Consider the following 20222-nt stretch of genomic DNA (forward strand, 5'->3'; position numbering starts at 1 on the left):
AAAAAAACAACAGAGTGAAAAACCCTTGAATTAGTGTATTGTAAAAACAATTCTGGAAATTCTTTAAAAATACATAAATGGCTTATATTTTTTAAAAGCCACAAAATAAACCTTCCTTTTTCAGCTTTATAAATTATATTATGAAATGTTGATTTCAGTTTTTGCCATGTCCATATTTTTAGGTACAGAAGTCATTGCAGGTTTGATTTTCACAGTTTTATCAAAGGAACTTTCAGGTTCCAGAGTAGTGGTTAAAATAATTTCTGGCAGGAAATTGTTACGACTGATCCCATTTAATTTCTGAAAGTCAAGAAATGATCCCTAATTCTAATATAACTCTAGATCAGTCTCTGTAATGTGAATCAGATTCTTGGTTATATCATCAAAGAAAGAATTCTGAGACTTTTTTCCACAGGATTCTGGCTTTTCCCCCCACGATTCATTTCAATGCTTCCTACATTGATGTCTCAAAGTAAATGGCTCTAGCTTTACACATAAGCTCTAAACGTAAAAGAACACACTAACGCACTAATCACTCTGAAAGGAAGTTAACACAGGTCAGTGATATCAGGGGAAAATATGGCCACACATATGAAACAGAGAAAATGACCTATTGAAGCCCAGCTATCTCATTTCTATCACTTCACTCCTGAAGAGATATAGAAATCACTGAACACAAAAAATACTTGGCATCAGTTTTCTGCCTCATGTGGTTATCCTCACCAAGTAGATATCTATGTGAATAGAATATTAGACAAAGGATTTTTTGATTCTTCTGGCATGAGCAGGTTAAATGAATTTGTTGAACTGAGGTTAAATGCAGTCAGTCTGTGTTAGTTCACTTACCAAGCTGTAGAAGCATTAAAAGTAAGTGTAGGAGAATAAAGTATCACAGATACTAAGAAGCCTTAAATCTGTAACCATTGATTTATTCCCTGGAAAACTCCCAACTGTGGTCTTAGCCTTCCCACTGAAATAATAATTAAAAGCACAATCATGGATATTAATTAAAATAAATCACTTTGCCTGAAATACCTTCTCTGAACATGCTGCCTCTTTGAGGAGGGAATAGGCAGTTATGCATCTGTGATTTCTCTTAAATTAGGGCTTACTCTCTCATGGACCAAAGGGATATTACAAAGAGAAAAAAAAAGCTCCACTTGGGAAATACAGAACTGCAAAATTATCTTAATTTCCTCTCTGCTGTGTTCCTGGGACACCCTTCAAAACGGGATATGGTTGGACAGGATAAGAGATTCAGGGCTATACTGGGAGTCTTTGTAAAAATTTGAAGCTCCTCATAAACCCTTGGAGCGCTCATGAACAGCAAAAGCTCAAACAATGCTTGACTTCACCAAGTGTGACACCCTGAAGAGTACCACATGCCAACCTGGCACAAGGAGATAAAATTCAAAGCTGGCACATATATCAAAAAGCAGAAGTTCCTCATTAGGCAAAGTGTGGATCTTCCACACGCTACATCTGACTCATTGCTGGAAATGACCTTAAAAGAAGAGTTCAGATGGAAGGATTCTTTCAGCTAGTGTGTTACTCAGAACACTGGCTGTGAGATGAGTATTTGCCTGCTGTTTTCTAGCTGAGCCCAGAAGAGTCAGGGAACAGTCAGATGTAAGGTAGAAACAGGCTCTACAAGAAGAGAAACAGGATTAGCTAAAAAAAAAACAAAAAAAACAAACAAACAAAAAAACCAAACAATATGAAAAAAGAGAATTATAAATCAAGGAAACCAGATCAGGTTTTCACCTAGTCTCCATCTTGAAACAGACAGAGGAAAACAAAAGGTAGGAAAAAAAGCACACAGCTCTGTAAGAAGAAGTCACATCTAATTTATTTCTGAATGAAATGATTCTAAAATTCATTTTATCAGCACATTGTATTGTGGGCTTACACATAAACACAAAATATTTCTCTTTTATATTAGTCCCATTAGCAAATTTTAGCATTATCACAGTATTGGCCACAGACTGAAAACAAAGCTTCCACTCATAAGTTCTCCTTGCCATGCAGGATCAAGAGTCTTTTCAACAAATGATTCCTTTGAATTCAGAAGATGATTTACCTTCAAGCACCAAAATAGCTTCCTAAACTATACTGTCCACTAAGGCACTGTATTTTTCCCACACCTGGAACAGATTCCCAGTTGCATACTGGACTTCTACCATTGTTATGAGTACAGGTGACTTACCAAAAACACAACCTCTGAAAGGCTCAAGCCATGAGGTGAGGTCAATGCAAACATCTCTTAAAAATTTCCTGAATTTTGTATTCAACCCTAAGGAGTGATCTGATCTGACAAATGAGCACACTGGGCATGACAAATTAAGTTAGAAAAATCTATGAAAAAAAGTCGAAGTCTCATTGTTTAGCTACCTATATATTAGCCAGCAGGTCTTACAAATGTATCACATACAAGTCTTACAAAACGTTAATATTCATATTACATAAGAACATTCTAAGAACTGAAATTTATTGAAATAATTACCGCAATTAAAGTAAGTATTTTGTTGCAAAGAATAAAAAAAAAAAAACAAAACCAAAACAAAACAAAACAAAAAAAAAAACAAAAAAACAAAACCTAGGGAAAGTGTCTTTTTTCTGATTCCTAGGTATTAATTTCTGTTTTCATACCCAACAATTGTCTTGTGTTTATCAAGTCTGAGCTATACTTATATTCTAGAGACTTTTATATTAATTATCAATTATTTATTGATAATAAATGGGATGTAAACTCATGGTAATCTATAATTCTTTGTTGTGGTAGTATCAAAGGCATCCATTGCTCTCTACCATTGATCCTAAAAATGTTTAATTGGTAGATTGATGCTGAAAATGTTTTTCCTGTTTTAGCACAATGGTGGAGAGTGCAGGGTAAAACAGATGGAGATTCCCCAGAGCCACAGGAGAGTAAAAGGACCCTTGTGATTTATGGCTCAGAGGGCAAAAGTAATGAGGTTCTGCTTTCTCCACAAACCCCAGGATATGTGTGCTTTCTACCCAGAGCAACTGATGAATTCATTGTAAGTCAGAAATGTACAGTACTGCAAAGAACTTTTAATGGCATTGCCCTCTAGGATATATAGATACACATTTACATAAAGGGATATATGTATGTAAATGTGTGTGTGTATATACACATAGCTAGCATTATATATAGATAGATAGATTAGATATAGATGTAGATATAGATATAGATTATATAGATATAGATAGATATAGATATAGATGTAGATGTAGATGTAGATGTAGATGTAGATGTAGATAGATATTGATATAGATATAGATGATATAGATAGATATAGATATAGCTATAGATATAGATATACACAGCTGATATGTCTGGTAAAAAAAAGATGTAATTATTTACAAAGATGGAATGACATAACTATAGGTCTTGGGTCATCTCCTACTGCTAGTTCTGTTCTACTACAGCCAGCTCCATGGACCCTTTTGTGTAATTTATTGCATTCACCAACTCATCTTGCATTTGCTATAACTCCCTAAAGATTCCTGAGCTGAAGTTCATACAAAAGGCAATATACAATTATTTGTGAATGCAGAAGATGAAGGATTGGGCAGCATTCCCAGGGGACATAAGTGGGCTTTTCTTTCCTTCATTTCCATCTTTGTAAAGTAGTATCCACTCTCCACAGGATCCTTCTGTCTTTCAGGCCAGCAGGCAGAGGATTTTTCTGGATAATCACAAATCACTGGAGAATGCATTCATGCATATCAAAGAGTGGTGAACTCTGAAGCAATAGCTCATATATGGCCAGTATTAAAATCAACCCTAACACAGTCCTGACCGCCCATATACCTGACACACGTGCTGATGATTTGAGAGGATTCATCTGAAGCATCTTTTAAATCTTCAAGTTCTGTCCTGGCTTTCTAGGCTAAGTCATTGCAAAATCTGGTGATTGGCATGAAGTACAGCTTCTAGCCAGCAAGATGGGAAAAATAGCTTGCAATTTGAGGCAGTTTTATACAGTTCAGAAAGACTTTTCAATGGCTACAATAAACATTCTGAAAACAATGGCAAAACTACATTTAGAAAATTATGTCAAAGCTTCATTGTAATGACCTGATCCAGGCTGAATTTTCAGTTTAAATAACAAGCTAAAGCAATTCAGGAACTTTATGGGGAGTAAATGAAAAGAAAAATGGCATTTCTTAAAGACAAGGAAGCATCTGCTTATCAGAAAACACACAGGAAACACACTGAGCAACAAAACAAGCTTCCAATCCTATGCCATGAACATAAACTGAAGAGGTCAGTAGAGGCAGAATCTATCTATAGAGGAACAGCACCAGCTGACTGAATTTTGGCAAGCATCATTGCATAAAGCAGACCTTTGCTGTATCCAACATGTTGGTAATTTCCCAAATGCCACATATTCCCTGTTAAGGCTGCCTAATTTCAATTATTGGGAATCACACTAGGAGAATTTAGTATTTCTGTGCGTCAGTCATGGTTGTCCCTCATAGTCTACTATCCCTGGTACACAGTACATTATCCATTGTACCCTTCCACCCCAGCAACTTTCTGAATGCTTGTTCATACTTTGGATAGACTTTGGGTTAGTGCCTGTATTTCCCCCACAGCTATTTGTGTCCTTAGTTTTATTGCTTTGCAAGAAGTTAGTACTATTTGAGCATTATTTACTGTGCATAACGTTTTATCTCTTTGCTGCATTGCTTACAGTGCAGTTTACAGAATAGCAGCTCTGGTATAAAGGGGCATTTGGGGATTCACAGGTATCTCCAAAAACACCCTCATACCTCTTTAGGTGCTTGAGCCAGTAAACCCAGTTTCTTTATGCTTTCCCTTTCTTTTTTTCTTCCTAAGACAATGACGAAGAATGCAGAAACTTTGCTGATATTTTCTCACTGTAGAAGTAGGCTGGAGGCATAAATGTGATACCACAAGGAGGACAAGCTGTGAATTCAGCTTTCCAACACACAGTAATAAATGAACTTTTAACCTCCCCCCAAGATCCTGGTCCTAGACAAACATCCTTAATAATACAGTGCAGTAAAAAGAACAACAGATTATGTGCTATAAGCAGCTCACACAGTTTTGAAACAGTAAGCTTAATCTTGATCTCAGAGATCCATTTATTGCACACTGAGGACAGAAAGGCATGTAAATTCCTGATTTTCCAGGTGTTCTCACACAAGTATATGCACAGATGTGTATCATATTCAGAATGATTATTCCATCCAAAATATGCCCAATCAACTTCTATGAAAGAACAGGTGTCGTTTAATTGCACATAGCTAGCACAAAGAATAAATTAAAAGAGAGAAAATAGCAGCATGCTCTTAGGTGCAGTTGGGTTTCAGTAGTCTCAGAAATGTGTAGTATGGTAGTTGAGCTGCTTAAATAAGAATGAATTTTATTAGAACACCTCAGTTTTAAAAAATAAATTCAAAAATAGGTGAATGTGTCAACGTTATGAAATCTGACAGGAGTTGTATAGCTGAAGGCAGCATGGCAAGAAACCAGTGAAGAGGTGGATTTTTTTTCTTGGTAGTCTGGTGATGATTGGAATCAAATATTGGACTCACATGGAATGAGTAGATTTGAAAAGTATAGATCTTTCACACAGTCATTTTTGTTTCTTGGTTGTTGGTACAGTAATTCTGTCAGAGTATGCCTTTGGAAAGACCTAGTGTATTGTGCACATTCTGCTCTCCAGAGAATTATAAAATACATAGGAGAGAGTGTGAGATTAGGATACCCAAAACTATTGTCCAAAACACTAGCACAGGTAGTACAAAATGAGCAGTCCTTCAAGTACGACTGTTGGTAAATACACAATAAATTCTGAATGTATTTTGTGTTAAGGATCAAGAAGGTGACAGAAAGTTTCAATCACATAATACAATAATCCATGTGTTTTCCACAGTATGAGACAATGCTCCAAACTACAAGCAGAAGGATTTCTGGAGTATATGACAGATGGCTGTCCAATTGAATTTTAGGATGCTTTGACAAAACCCTATTAACTAGAATAATTTATGGGGGGTGCGTGTGTGTGATTTGTTTGGGTGGTTTTTTTTTGGTTTTAACAGGGATAAGAATGAAAAGGAATTATATTTAAATATGAACCCAAACAGTAAAATTTACAAGACTTTAGTTACCCTAGGCGTGATGTCTTTGAGAAGCTCTGAGTTAAAGAGGAAAAGATTTAAAATGTTATTAAATTCTCTAATCAACCTTATCACCTCTCTCTGAGATCTTCAGAAGCCCAGTGGTTCCCCCTAATTTTAAGAGCCACACTCCTTCAGTCATGAAATAGAAAACATAGTGTTTGTTTAGTATGTGACAAATCATGCCAACCCAGCTAAGGTTTCAAGTTCTGAATATTAGAGAAAACTATTCAGAAGAAATAAATCTGAAAAAATTAATCAGGAAATTATAATAATGAATGAGGTGAAGTATCCTCTTGCAAATATTCCACATTTAAAACCAGGACATTCACTGGATATATACTTTGTGATGTGTCTGTCTCTCCTTCAAAGTTCACATTTGTCCTGGTTTGAAAGACAGGTGTTTGCTGAGGAAAGCAGAAGCTTCCCTTTGAACTGAAAAATGTGATTCTTCCTTCCTACAGATTATTATGATTTTGAAGTTAAGGGAGCTCTCAGTATTCCTACCCCCTATGGGGGTAGGAATAACAGTTCTTTACTAGTATATCTAACAAGACAAACAAGAACAACAGCTATGAAATTACCCACAAACAGAACAGTAACTCAGTCCCAGTCCCTTTCTGGCTGCAGGCGCCTTTTCCCTGAGCTGCAGTTCCCGGTGCTGGGGGCAGGCGGGTCCCGCAGAGCCGCAGGAGGGCTGGGGGTGATGGCAGCGCTGTCCCAGGGGGAGAGAGAGATGGAGAGAGCCCTCTGCTCACGGTGTGGGTTCCAGTGCTCAGCAGAGTGCTGGATGGTGGCAGGTTACAGCGAGAAGGGAGCAGGGCAGGGTCCCACAGCAGTGAGGATGGCTCCCGACGCTGGGATGGCAGGGATGGGACACAGGCAGCGATCGTCCTTCTCGTCCGAACTCCGCAGGGGAAATGGGCCGAGGCCCAGCCTTCCGCTTCCTCTTCTGGATGTTTGAATCTCGAAGGGTTTCCCTCTTCCCTCCCCTCCCCCTTGTCACCAGGGCCCAGTCAACAGGTATCTTAGCATGACAATGGGGAAAATTCCACAGAGGGAAAAGGGAAAGAAACAACCCCCAAAAACATTGCATCAATTAACAGCCAGCGGTGGAGGGAACAGACAATTTTGGAATCAAAGATAAAATATCATATTCCAAAGGAAAAGTGCTTGTACTGAATTGGTCAGAAAAGGATTAAAAGAATGATGTAATGGCAGCACTGAGTACAATGATGGAACTGAACAAAAAGGCTAATACTGACCACAGTTGTAACTGAAGGAACAAATGCATGAAAAAAGGGGAACTATCTAATACACTCAATTAAAAGTAGCTGGTGTTTAATTCAACGGATCATAAACAGTATGATTATTAGTACTTGCTGATTCAAAGGCAGCCAGGGAATTAATTGAAATTGTGCTTCTAGAAACAAAACGGACAATTGTGGTTTCTAAACAGTCTGTCCTGTATTCTGGAATTATTTTCCTATAAATCTCCTCTGTGCTTTTCCTACAAGGATTACAGCACATGTATTTATGACAACTTAGAATCCTAGCGAATTGCAAATTTGGGTAGCAGAAGACAAAGTAAAATGTGAATTACAGCTTGCCCTGTCACATAAAAACAACCAAGTTCTGTACTTTTGCAACACCCAAACAGACAGCTTTATGGAATAAGTTGTTCACAGCATTTAGAATATCCGTGTGATACAGTCATGAGGTCCACGCATGAGAAAAAAGATCTGCAGGTAATAATTTTAAAAGTCAGTAGTCTCGTTCTGGGAGGGAAAAAGCAACAACTTCGTTGCCTGTGAAAGAACTGTAGTTTAGATGTGTGAAGAACCTGGGCACTCTCCTCTCAATGAACCCAAATAATTCCCGTTTAGTTAGGTGGAATGCATGTTTTGCGAGGAATTAATCCACTTAGTCCACCACAGCTAATGTTACATAGATAATGATATCCTTTGCAACATACACAGCATGAATGAAAAATCTTGATGCAAAATTCTGCCCACGCATTTCCCTTTTCACAGTACAGGAGTGGAGACCAAGTCAGGGACAGCTTTGATCTCTGCAAGCACGATGGCACAGAGGTAGGCAGGGCAGGCTAGGCTCAGAGAGAGGACAAGTCTGGTGCCCTCTTCTTTGGTGTAAAAGTTCTGCTGTGCAGCCTTTATGAGTACTTTATGAGTGGAATTACAGTTCAGGAACTGAGAGGTTCCCAGCAGTCCAGGGCTGTTATATAGGCAATTGGAAAGGAGTTCTTCCTGCTCCTTAAACAATGCCCTGAGTTATGAAATTGTGTAGGAGTGGCATGGCAACCATTTATAATATTTACCTAAAGAAATTCAGACTGGAAGGGATCTTTTAATTCATCAAGTGCAATTCCTTACTACCAAAGGCCTCTTTTCATAAGTTCTGCATCATAAACCCTTCATAAAAATTCCTGTAAAACGTTTTGGGCAGGTAGCTTTGTTTTCAATTTGCTATTCCTCTTCATACTCTGATATTTTACCATTTCTTATGTGTATAACAGTTATTAAAAATGGTGTATAACTCTCCCAAAAATGACAAAAGCACATTTTCCTAGTACCTCTCTAATTAGAATAAGGTAGCCGATATATTCCTACATGCATGTGTTCACTGTGCAAATGCACATGAACTAGCTTTAAGCAAGTGAGGTCAGCAGTGAAGGGCTGTCACATTCAGAGCTCAGATGAGAAGCAGAATAAATTATTCTGTTGGGAGGTCTGCACTCTGTCTTAGGAGCCAATCTGCTGCCAGAGCCAGGGCATGATTGTGTAAAGCTAATTTCAGTTTCTTATTATGATGCTATAGGGTGCACAAAGGATTTATTCCCTGCAAAGTCACCAAATCTTATGTTGTGACTGGTGGGTGGGGAAAGCAGCAATAAAAGAAGAACAAAGACACTGGAAGCATTTTTTGTATTAAATATTTTTGATACTTAATTGTGCTGGTTTTACTCTGGGGGGAGGGCACACTAGGGAGTTTTTCTCCATGAGAACTTCCTCTGTGGATTGATGGGACCAATTGGAGTCTGGTTTAGTTGTTGACAGCCTGAGAAACCAATTGGAAAAGTCGGTTCGCTCCGTGAATCACATTTGAAGCAAGTAAACACTAGGAAAGCTCTCTTGCATTTCCATTCTCTCACCGTGGGCACTGGCCTAGCCCGGGTCCCTTCCAATGCAGCCCGGCCCAGGCAGAGGGCCAAGCTCCGGAGGCGGCTGGGCCCCGTCTTTAACCAGGGGTCCCAGTGGCCAAGGGCAGGAAAGGTCCATTGCTGGGATTCTCCCCTTTTCCCGGTGTGGCCGTGGCTCGGGGGGCCCTGCCCGGCCGCCCTCACGGGCTGGGGGGAGGCAGCCGGGCCCGGTTCGGGAGAGCCCCCAGGGCTTTGTGTGCTGGGCAGGGCAGAGGGAGAACCCCCGGGCTGCGGCTGGAGCTGGGGGCGGGCAGCGCCGGGGGAAAGCCATGGACACACGGCCTTGGCACCCATTTCTCCTCTGCGTGGACTCTGCGGTTCTCGTCCTGCCCCTCCGGCGTGGCCTGGGCACCCTGAGATCCTGACACAGCTCCGGCATGGCCTGGCACAGCCCCTGCAACTTCTGTGTGAGATTTTAACTTTTTTTCCAGTGCTCAGATAAGACTTACAGACTCTCCATCCTTCCTTGGGTGAGAGGAAGAACAGACAGGATACACCAAAGTCAATGAAGCAAAAGCTAAGTTTCTAAATGGAAGGAGAATGAGGAGACGCCACGAAGGTTGGCAGAAATATCCTTTTCATAAGTTATAGGAGTAGACTGTACTACACGAAAAATTTCTTTAAACCATGAAAAAAAAGAGAGACGGAGCGGTAGAGCAAGTTGTAAAGTGTTTGAAGAATCCTTTGCCCTGAGGAAAAGAGGGGGATCTCTGTTCCTGGGAATAATGTATGAACAGGGAGAGAAGTGAGCTAAAGAGAACTTTTGCCTTTGAGTAGCTCATCCTTAAAAGTAATACCCCATAACTTTTTAAAATGGCCCCCAGCTCAGTTCTGAAAAGACTGTGAAGTGGGAGGAGTTTCATGATAGCAGATCCCGGGTGGCTGTTAATCATGAAAAAGTGGAGTCAAGAGAGAACTGGTGATTTCCTCTCTTGAAAAAGATCCTTATAGCTAAACAAAGAGAAACTCCTCTCCATAAAGTGAACTGTAAAAGAATATTTAAGTAAGGAATTGACTGAAGTGTCCCTGTATGTTAAGCTGTAACAAGGGGGGAAAGAAGAACTGGTCTGAAAATCTGTTCTGAATTTATTATTATTCTTTGTGTTGTTAATAAAGTTTTTTTTTTCTTTATTCCCTTTTTAAGTTTTAGGCCTGCTTTACTTTTACTCCTGATTCACAACTAAAGGTAAATATATTATAATTGGCAAACCTCAAACTATTACATTAATAAAAAGAGTTGTTGCCTGTAAGAATTGCTAGTTCTTTGTTGTTTCACCCAAAAATCACTTCCCATACTGTCTTTCTTGTAGTTGCCCAGTGAAAGGCTGTCATGTTACCTCCTGCTGTTCAGAAGACTTATCATGCAGTGGTTAATGTCATGCAGATCATTGTCCACAATTAGCAACCAGTTATGGAATTTGCACATGTAGTATGGGAACAAGGCTGTATTGTACTACAAAGTTATTTCTATAACATTAATGATTTATTCAGAAATATCCCTTTACTTTAAGGAAGTATTGGTTATAAAGTAGTTTTATGTTCTAGACAAAACCATTTAGCATATGAGAATATAATAAAACTTCTTCACCAGTTGTCAAGCACTGGGACAGGCTGACCAGGGCAGTGGCTGAGCATCCCACCCTGGAGGTATCAACAGACATGTGGATGTGGCACTCAGGGACGTGGTTTACTGGTGGACTTGGCAGTGCTGTATTAATAGTTGGACCTGATGATCTTAAAGGTCTTTTCCAACCTAAACAATTCTGTGATTTCAGGCTCGTACTAATCGTCTTTAAATTAATAACTCACTGGGCTGCTGATATTCGAATCTTTAGTTGTAAGTTAATACTCTCTTTATCCAGTAGGGTCACAACTTTCTGTGTTACCTTTTGTCCAAAGAGACTAAATGCACAGATCTTACTAATTTTAACTTTGACTCACTCTAAAGTTGTCATACTTACAGTACGGATGCTTACAGAGTATCATGCTTACAATACTAATAAAGGAGATAATTTCACCCATGAAATAAAAAGGTTTGATTCTATCAGCACACTTATCCCAGCCTCAAACTCAACTTTTCCATTATTTACTGTTAAGTTTAGAAATTCTACACTGGGATTGGGTAATATCTCTAAGTGAACCAGCCATGTCAGTACCATCTTCTTCATGCTTGTTTGGTGTAGGTTGAGACTGGAGATCTGGGGGATATATACAACATTTGAGTCAGCTGTGATGATGTGCCAAGCTTTAAGGGCTGGCATCTGAAGTCTTTTCACTCACAAGAGTTGTGCTCTTAAGAGAGAAGATAAGGAGCTGGTAAAAGAATTCCTTGCAGTCACTGAGGACCAGAAAACTTTACCAGGTAAAAGCACCAAGAAGATATAAATACTGTAAATTAACTGCTTGAAAATAAATCAACACCACAGATATAATATAGTTCTTTGTCTGTATTTGATACCTTCAGTGGCTCTGTGGCACCTGTCTTCATATATGCACTGCAAGAGTGCTGACCACTTAAATTTTAATTTTCCAATTAAGTTGCATATTGGATTTTAAAGTTGCTAAATCTTCTGCATTATTTTAATGAGGAAATTGAACTATACAATTGGACTTTTAAGAGAAATGAACACATTCAAAGCCGTGGAAATGATTTGTTCTAGAGTTACTATTTAATTACTTAGCTTGCAATTGTTTTACTTGCTAATGTAAGTTTCAGAAGTAATCTTTATTGTACAGAAAGTTTTTGGGTTTTTTTTTTCCTAAGGACTACTTTTTTGCCATGTTGAGAGTTCTCAGAAGTGCCCTTGGAATGTGAAGACTTTCAGAAGTCCTGCATTTGTTCAGAAAAGTTAGCAGTTGCACACGAGATAATAGTAGAGACATGACTGCTTTGCTAAACTGAAGTTCCAGAAGTTCTGATCCTAAATACTCAAACCTATTCATGACCTTAAAAGAAAGTATAGTGTTACATTAGTTAAATGTTAACTCTGCAGGCCTGTATACTAAAAACTATTAAAAATTTTGGTTATTCTTTTTGTATGAGCTTGAATATATATGCAATGAAATTATCTTCCTCAGAAGAAAATCTTATCTGACTAGGAATTCATTCATACAGGATCAATATAGAGGCGAAGAATTAATAGTTTTCTTCATTAATAAGTGCATTTTGTAAATTTGTATGCTTATAATTCATGTTATGCATCCAGATGCTATGTTGCATCTGTTTCTTATTAAATTCACATAAACTTACTCTTATTCTTTGACCTGTGTTAATTATTATCTATTTCAAATATAATTCAGTTTTTAATTAGTTTTTGGTTTAGTTCAGTTCCTGAACTAACTAAAATGGGTTTTTACTTTCCAGACCTTGCACAATAAAACAGAATTGGGGAGAATTTGCCTAGATTCCTAAATCTGAATGGTACAAGTCAAATTTTCTTCAAATTTGTAAGAAAGTGAATGGAAGGTCTTCATTGAGCTTAGCATGAAGAGATCAGATTCATAAAGAGTAAGCTGATTATTTTATTCACTGTGTAGCAGATTTTTTTATGGCTGCAGAGTAAAAAATAAATTATAGTCTTACTAAATTAGTAAGACTTACTATATTCTGTGTTGTTGTTTTATTTAAAATACACCTTGTACTTAATCAGTTTTAATTAAACTTTTCTTTTTGTACAGCCCATAAGTATGCTGTTTCTGTACATGTTGGCACCCTCTGGGGAGCAGAGACTTTTGCAAATGTTTATCTCACTCTATGGCAAATGAGGAGACACAGGTGTGAGGAAGCTTCATTCGCGTTTAACAAAAGGAAGAAAATCTGAAAGAAATAAGGTAATGGCACTATAATGAAGTCTTACATGTGCAGGGGTTGGCACTGCATTGTCACTTAATGCCTGCTCAGAATACATCAGGCTACTAGATAGGCAAGAATTTGGAAACGTTCACAGAATTTATCTTCCAGATATTCGCAATAGACCAATGCCAGTGTTATTTATTTCCTGTGTAAGAACACAGCCACATGGGCCATACAAAGCAGATTAGTGGGGAGAACCTGTGTGATCATGCTTCTGACTTCTTCTGTTCCAAATTTAGGACAGAACAGGCAGTAAAAAATTGAAAAATCAGTGAAAAATAAGTTAAAGAAATTTCCACAATACTTTTGCAATCTATGGTGTTTCTGAAACCACAGTCCCGCTTTGAAACACCAACTCAATATCAGTTAAGTTTCAACAAGAAACAAAAACTTAGAACAAGAATGCAAATAATCCCAGTGCTTCTAGATGACCACTATAAATAAAATTCTTCTATCTGAGTTAGACTTTCACTCACTGAACAAGGACATTTGAAAAAACTCATGCCCAAGTGCGCATTGTCAAGGCAAGGAGAGGCTTAGATTTCTGCAAAATATTTTTATTAGATAATTACCACAGCACTTATTAAGGTAAAAGTGGAATCAGTAATGAATGGAGAGAATTTCTAAATTTTATTTCTGTGTGTTTTTTAGAACTATACTTATATACAGAAGACAGCATACTGATACTGTAATTATTTTAATTTATGTTTATATATGGATTTATTTCCTAAAGTATCTTAATTAATGAAGTTAATGATTCCTGCTCATAATCTGCTGTTGGGTTCTGAGTATTATTAGGAAAAAAAAAGATTTTTTTGTCATATGAAAGTACTTTCAATATTAGTAGCAAAAAATCCACTTCTCCAGTATTTTATTGTAAAAGAAATAGGGACAACACATAGGACTTTGGCAACTGCTGTATTCTTTTAGAGATCAGTTTGCTAATATGTTGGGTTTTTAATTGTTTTGACATCTAGTTTAATAAGTTCCTACTACTGAATTTTAATTCTGGCATTAATTATATTCCCAGACGTTGCTGTTCAAACTCCAGTTGTTCATAACTTTCTAACCTTTACCACTTACCATGAGGTCCATCTGGTCCCTGGCTGGGCCTTATACATAACATCTGGCTTTCTTACAAAACAAGCAATAGTGTAGTGGGGCATATAATATGGGGACATTTCTATATCCTGTTTATCTGGTCCCTCTTCTCATCTACTGCTGCTTGTGTTTACTTCTCTCATGTCTTTCTCTGCCTCCTCTGTTCTGCTTCCCACCCCATCTCTCATCCTTTACTCTTCACTTTTATTTTAACTTCCTCCCTTACTCTTCTCAGTTTGCTGTTTCCACAATTGTTTTCATCCTGTAAGGAAAGCAAAAGGTCAGGCTTTTGACTGCTGGAGAGTGAAAACAATTTTTAGATTTCTAACTTGTAGAACTTTTAGAGCTATTTATATATATCTAGACTTGTATGATAAACTTTAGAAACTAGATATCTGAAAGACAGAAATTTGATTAGAACAAAAATTTTGTCATAACTGACTGTCAGAAAGTTGAGGCATATAGATTTTAATGTAATATGAAATGATGGAGGCAGCAATACATATTGACCAAAGATCAAATGAAATTATAATGCGTCATTAATGATGAATGTAGGATTAAATGTTAGCTCTAATCAGAGTGTGCTTTCTTAGATTCAGCAGGGGAATGCTAAATTTTACAAAGAAACAAACTTTAAAAATTTTGAATTCTCAGATGAATCCAGGCCTATATTTTCCCTGAAGTTCAAGTCAAAGTTCTGCTTTATTAAGTTTTTCCCCGTTTTGCAGGTTGATTCATTTTGGTGGAAGCTGTTTCTCTGAGTAATTTGCAAAAAGTGGTCATAGGACGTGGTGGAGAAGGCTGTGGGGTGGGGATGTACCTCAAGATGGTAACAGTTAAGGAATCACAAGATTTGGACAAAGAATGGGTCTTTCCACTGTGGAACTGGCTTGATACTCATCTGGACTTATGTGAGACTGTTGGTGAGATGGTAACAGTTAGTAAGCTGTTCAAAACTGACCTGACTATTTTTATACACATATATTTTACTACACATCTTTTAGAACCCTGTAGTATCTTTCTTTTATTGAAAATGTGAATTTTCAGTTTGATCTTAGTGTTAGAGCAGAGCCACATCTGGTAAGGGCAAAGTTAATGTAATACTGTCTAGTCAATGTGTTGTGTATGGAACACCTGCCTTCCAAATTAAACACAGCATATTTCAATGAGAGATAAATAGATGAGCTTAGGATGTGCACCTCATGGGGATATATAAATTTTACGCACTATTTTTCGGCCTGGAATCTTATTTGAAATACAAAGAAAAATTACTTCAGTGGAATGAGCCTAGTCTTTACCTGTGAGGGTATTCCACAGCACAAAGCAGCAGCTCTGGTATGCTCATTTCTGCTCATTTCGCACCTACTACTACACCATGATTTGTGCAAATCTAAACCTGGACGTCCTTGGGAAAAGAACACTTACAGCAGCACCTGTAGTCATTTAGAAGTAGTAAAAGATTTCTCCCTTCAATCCTGTGAAAACCATTCAATGCAATGGAAATGAACTACTGAAGCTTGTCCAGAAGGAATAGGACACAAAGTGTGTCCTTGATTCAGTTGTGTGGTTTTTCTGAGTTGTAGAAAAAAATACATTTTTCTGGGTTGTTCCTCTTCTTGAAATCATTTTCACTTCACCCAGAATGGTTAAAACAGAATTAAAATGAAGAATAGCAGCAATTAATGGAGAAAAAGAGAGGAAGATAGTAATATTGATCTTCTAAGGATCTGGCAAATAACTTTGTGTGTTTATTATAGGTTACCTGTCAGTCTAATACTATTACAGCACCTATTATATTGCTAGGTAACATCTAGTGACAAGCAAAGTTCATTAGAATTGTTCATTTTTGCATTAGGTGCCTACATACTACATATGGCTACATGCTCTTAAATGATAAATATGCTTTAGTAACACTGATTGCTTTTTAAAGAACAATTACTTAGACCTCTTAAAGGTGACTGAATATTCGCTTAGCAATTACTTCCAAACATGACAAGGAAAATACATTGGCATCAAAAAATGCCTTTAAAACTAAATTTTAAACACGGAAAGAACATTAAACTGCTAAATTCTTTGCAAAAAAAAAAAAAAGAGAGAAGATATTGATATGTTATTCTTAGTGAGCAATTGCTATAAATACAACATGTGTACTGTAAAGGCTATGGTCCTGCTAGATTATGCCATTCTCTCAAGCTGTCGTCTTTCCCTTCTTTTTGATAATTTTTAAAGTTAGAAAGTTGACTCTTAGTCCTAAACTGTCTGAAATCAACATGAGGTCATCAGGTTTCTGGATAATGGATATCACTGGATCTGACTTGAGTGGTGAAGATGATCCAATATGCCTTTCTTTTATCTTCTACAGCAACCTGAGTCACAAAAAGTTGCCACTTCAAGTAACAGGAAAACCAATTCAGATTAAAGTACTTCAACCTTTCTCTGTTGCAAGAAAAGCCTTCGAATCATGTAGCCAATAATCCACTTAATTCTGAGATAAATTGTTTCTTTAAACTAAACTACCAAATTGATTTTTAAGTCCTCTGTGTAGTATGGCACAGATCATCATTTTTGTTTGTAGGTAGCAACACATGAACAATGGTTTTTGAATGAGCAAATTCTCCCAGTGTCTCATAGTGAGAATGTTTAAGTGAGTGAATTGGTCCCTTGGTGCATATCACAGTGTACACCACACGGCAGGTACTGATTTACAGGCTTTGTTGATCTCACAAAAATCAGCAATTTGTAAGCATACAGTATGCCATGGGATACTGTAGAGCTTTTGGGGCTGATGATAGAGAAAGAAGAATCATAAATGATATTAAACGCACAGATGCACAGAATGTGCAGAAGGTTAATTTTTTTCTTTTCTCTCTTGTGTAATTTATTCATCCCTACCATCAGTTTCTCTGAACTGCTTTTTCTAGCATGGTTTCTTTTTTCCCCCTTTTATTTATTGTTTCTTCCTTTTTCCTCTTAAATTGAATTTTATGACTGAGCTAAAGAAATAATTTGTTGTTTTTTGATGCTCCTCTTTTCTTTAATGAAAGAGGAACTAAGTAGACAAAACTAACCACAAACATGATCCAAAATGAGGAGTACTCAGAGTGTTTTCCTGAATTATTTCCAGTAACTTCTGGGAAATAAAAAATAAATAGTATGAAACTGGAAGTGCCCTGTCAGAGGAAAGGCTGAAGTCAGGTCACATTCTACTATCTGAGCATATCTAAAATGAAACAGCAGGAGAAAGAATCCAAGAACTATCAAATAGGAAAATACAACTTTCATTTTCTCCCTTTTTTTCCTTACAGTAAAAATATTATTGTTTTTAAACCACAAATTATAATATCTAAGGCCTCCTCTGCTTTCACTTACTCAAGAATGGTATGTCCTAGAGATGGTGCATTATCCCCAGAAGAACTAGATTGGTTTTTTTTCTCAAGTATGAATGCAAGATTTTAATGTACAACTTCTGTGATCTAGAGAGAGGATGAAGGACTTCTTGGATGTTTCCTCAAACCTGGATTAGGTTTCTTTCAATTTTATAATTAACTGCATCATTTTTATTGTTGTAAGAAGTATTTCCAATATTGTCCAAAGTTTTAAAAGTTGACTAAAGTTTCTATGCCTGAAAATAATCTGCTGAATCTCTGTAATTTATATGAACATTGTGCCTTGTTCTGTGTACAAGTTTCAGCAGTGACTGCCATTGCTTGTTCCTTAATATCAGACCTCAAGCATTCCATCTCCTCATTCATGTTTTTAAATCAATTTTGTATTGATTAGAAAGGGGAAAAATAGTACCTAGTTATAGACTTGCCCCAATTTTTTAACTGCTGAAGTTTGTTCAGCTGTTGCATACAGCTGCCAACTACATTTGTTCTGGCACAATTGAAATGAGATCCATTAATCTTCTCTTTCTCCTCACACAGGATGAACTGGCAGATATTGGCTCAATATACAAAGTTCAGGTAACTGGCCCACACAGTGAGCTACAGCAGCCATGGCACTTAGATTTACTGCATATGAAGCACACAGGCACAAAGGAAGAGACGTATTTAGCTTTCGACTGCTGGTTCAACCCTAAGGAAGACAAATGTGTGGAACTGCTAGCCCTCTATGCAGATCAGGAGCCTTTGCCTGGTGAGCCATGTCCTTTCCTGTTACTGGGGTCAGGATCTGTCTCTGGAATACCAGTATATCTCTTTGGGGCTGAAAATACTGTGTGAAGATTTCCATAAGAATTTGATATTAAGAAATATGATGGTTTTGCACATGCATTTGCCACAAAAGAAAAATCATTGCTATGAGGATTATGAGAGATGCTCTAACTGCTGATACCAAACCTAGTATTTGGCTTCTTTCACATTAGATGATGTTCCAGTTTTAGCTCTTGATTATTTATTATCTCTTCAACTTAATGTTATGTCAGCTGAAGATGAGTACAAAATATCATCTACTGTGTGATACTGTCTCTTCCTATTATTTGTCTCTTCCTATTCACAAAGAAATATATGTGATCTAGAAACATAGTAGAGAAGGAAAAAAACGCAGACCCCCTACACAACAAAGACAGATTTTTTAAAATACCATACAGTTACCCAGCAAAGAGATATCCAAGAATTTCAATTACACAAGTGTTCTATTGATGTCAGTGAAAAATTTATAGCGCAGCAACTCATATTCTACAAAAATATACATGAAGCTGCATGTTTCTCTGCTATTATTAACACATGTGAATGGTATGATGCCAGAGAGATAATTGATTTCTGCCTACCACCCTCCACCATTCCCCCTGGATCAACCAATTGTATACTGATAACTTGAGCACCAGTACTTAAGGATGAGCTTCCCATTTATTCAGCTCATTAGAACAAACGGCATTGATGGAGAGAGTAAAGACCATATATTGAGGCTTTTAGTCCTAGTTAAGAGGTTTATTGCTAGAGGCTATAGTACAAAGAGTGTTCTGCTTAAATGGAAACTAATAGAAAAAGATAGAAGCAGCCCAGAAAAAGAAAAAAAATAGACCACATGGACTTTTGCAGAACATTCTCTTAGGAGAGTTTCCTAAATATTTCATCCAGCTTAAACTTAAAACTTGAAAAAAAAACCAGCAAAGACCTTTAAAATTTCTGGTTTTGTGTGGGTTTGCATAATTAAAAAAAAATGCTGCCTTGTATTCATGTGCTGAAAAGTCTTACATTTTAGGTTTTTGATCCATCAAATTCAAAAAAACATTGGATGTCGGATGTGTTGGACGTAAAATATGCTGGATGTACGTATTCAATCATGAATATAGTAATTCTATTAAAAGGCCCTAATTTATTTAAGAAAAAAATGAGAAGAACTGTAAATATGAACAATTATTTTCTGAATTCAAACTTGTTACATTTTTTCCTACATATAAAAAGTACAAAAATTTAAAAAAATTAAAATTCTAGAATACTCTTCTGAAAGCCTCTATTATGCTAAGAGCCAAATGGAAATATTGCCTGAAAGCATTATTCTGATATGTAAAGTAATTAATTTTTGAGGTATATTAGAAATTTAGGGTTTTTCTTAGAAGAATTTCTACTTGGAAAATTTCTGGGAAAAGATGTGTATATGCTCTCCCTCAAAAATTTATGCATAGATGGGAGTACCTACCAACCCAGAAAGTTTCTCACAAACCATTTTGTGAGGTCCATTGATTTAGAAGCAGAAGTCCTAATATCACTTTTATTTTTTGTCACCCCAATACTGCTTCAGTCTAAAATTTCTTCTTTGCTATATTCTGGTTTTATTCATAGACACACACACAAGAAATTAATACAAAATAATAAAAGTAAAAATATGTATACTTACTCTCCTGTCTTTAATTTATGGGTTTTTTTTTTC

The 20222-nt window shown here is 37.1% G+C and overlaps 1 pseudogene; it reads left to right on the forward strand.

Moving 5' to 3' along the window:
• LOC134057050 (lipoxygenase homology domain-containing protein 1-like) overlaps positions 1-20222 on the forward strand; it is a 139309-nt pseudogene that overhangs the window by 57650 nt on the left and 61437 nt on the right.

This window comes from Cinclus cinclus, chromosome 1 (assembly GCF_963662255.1).
Source record: "Cinclus cinclus chromosome 1, bCinCin1.1, whole genome shotgun sequence".
Lineage (NCBI taxonomy): Eukaryota > Metazoa > Chordata > Aves > Passeriformes > Cinclidae > Cinclus > Cinclus cinclus.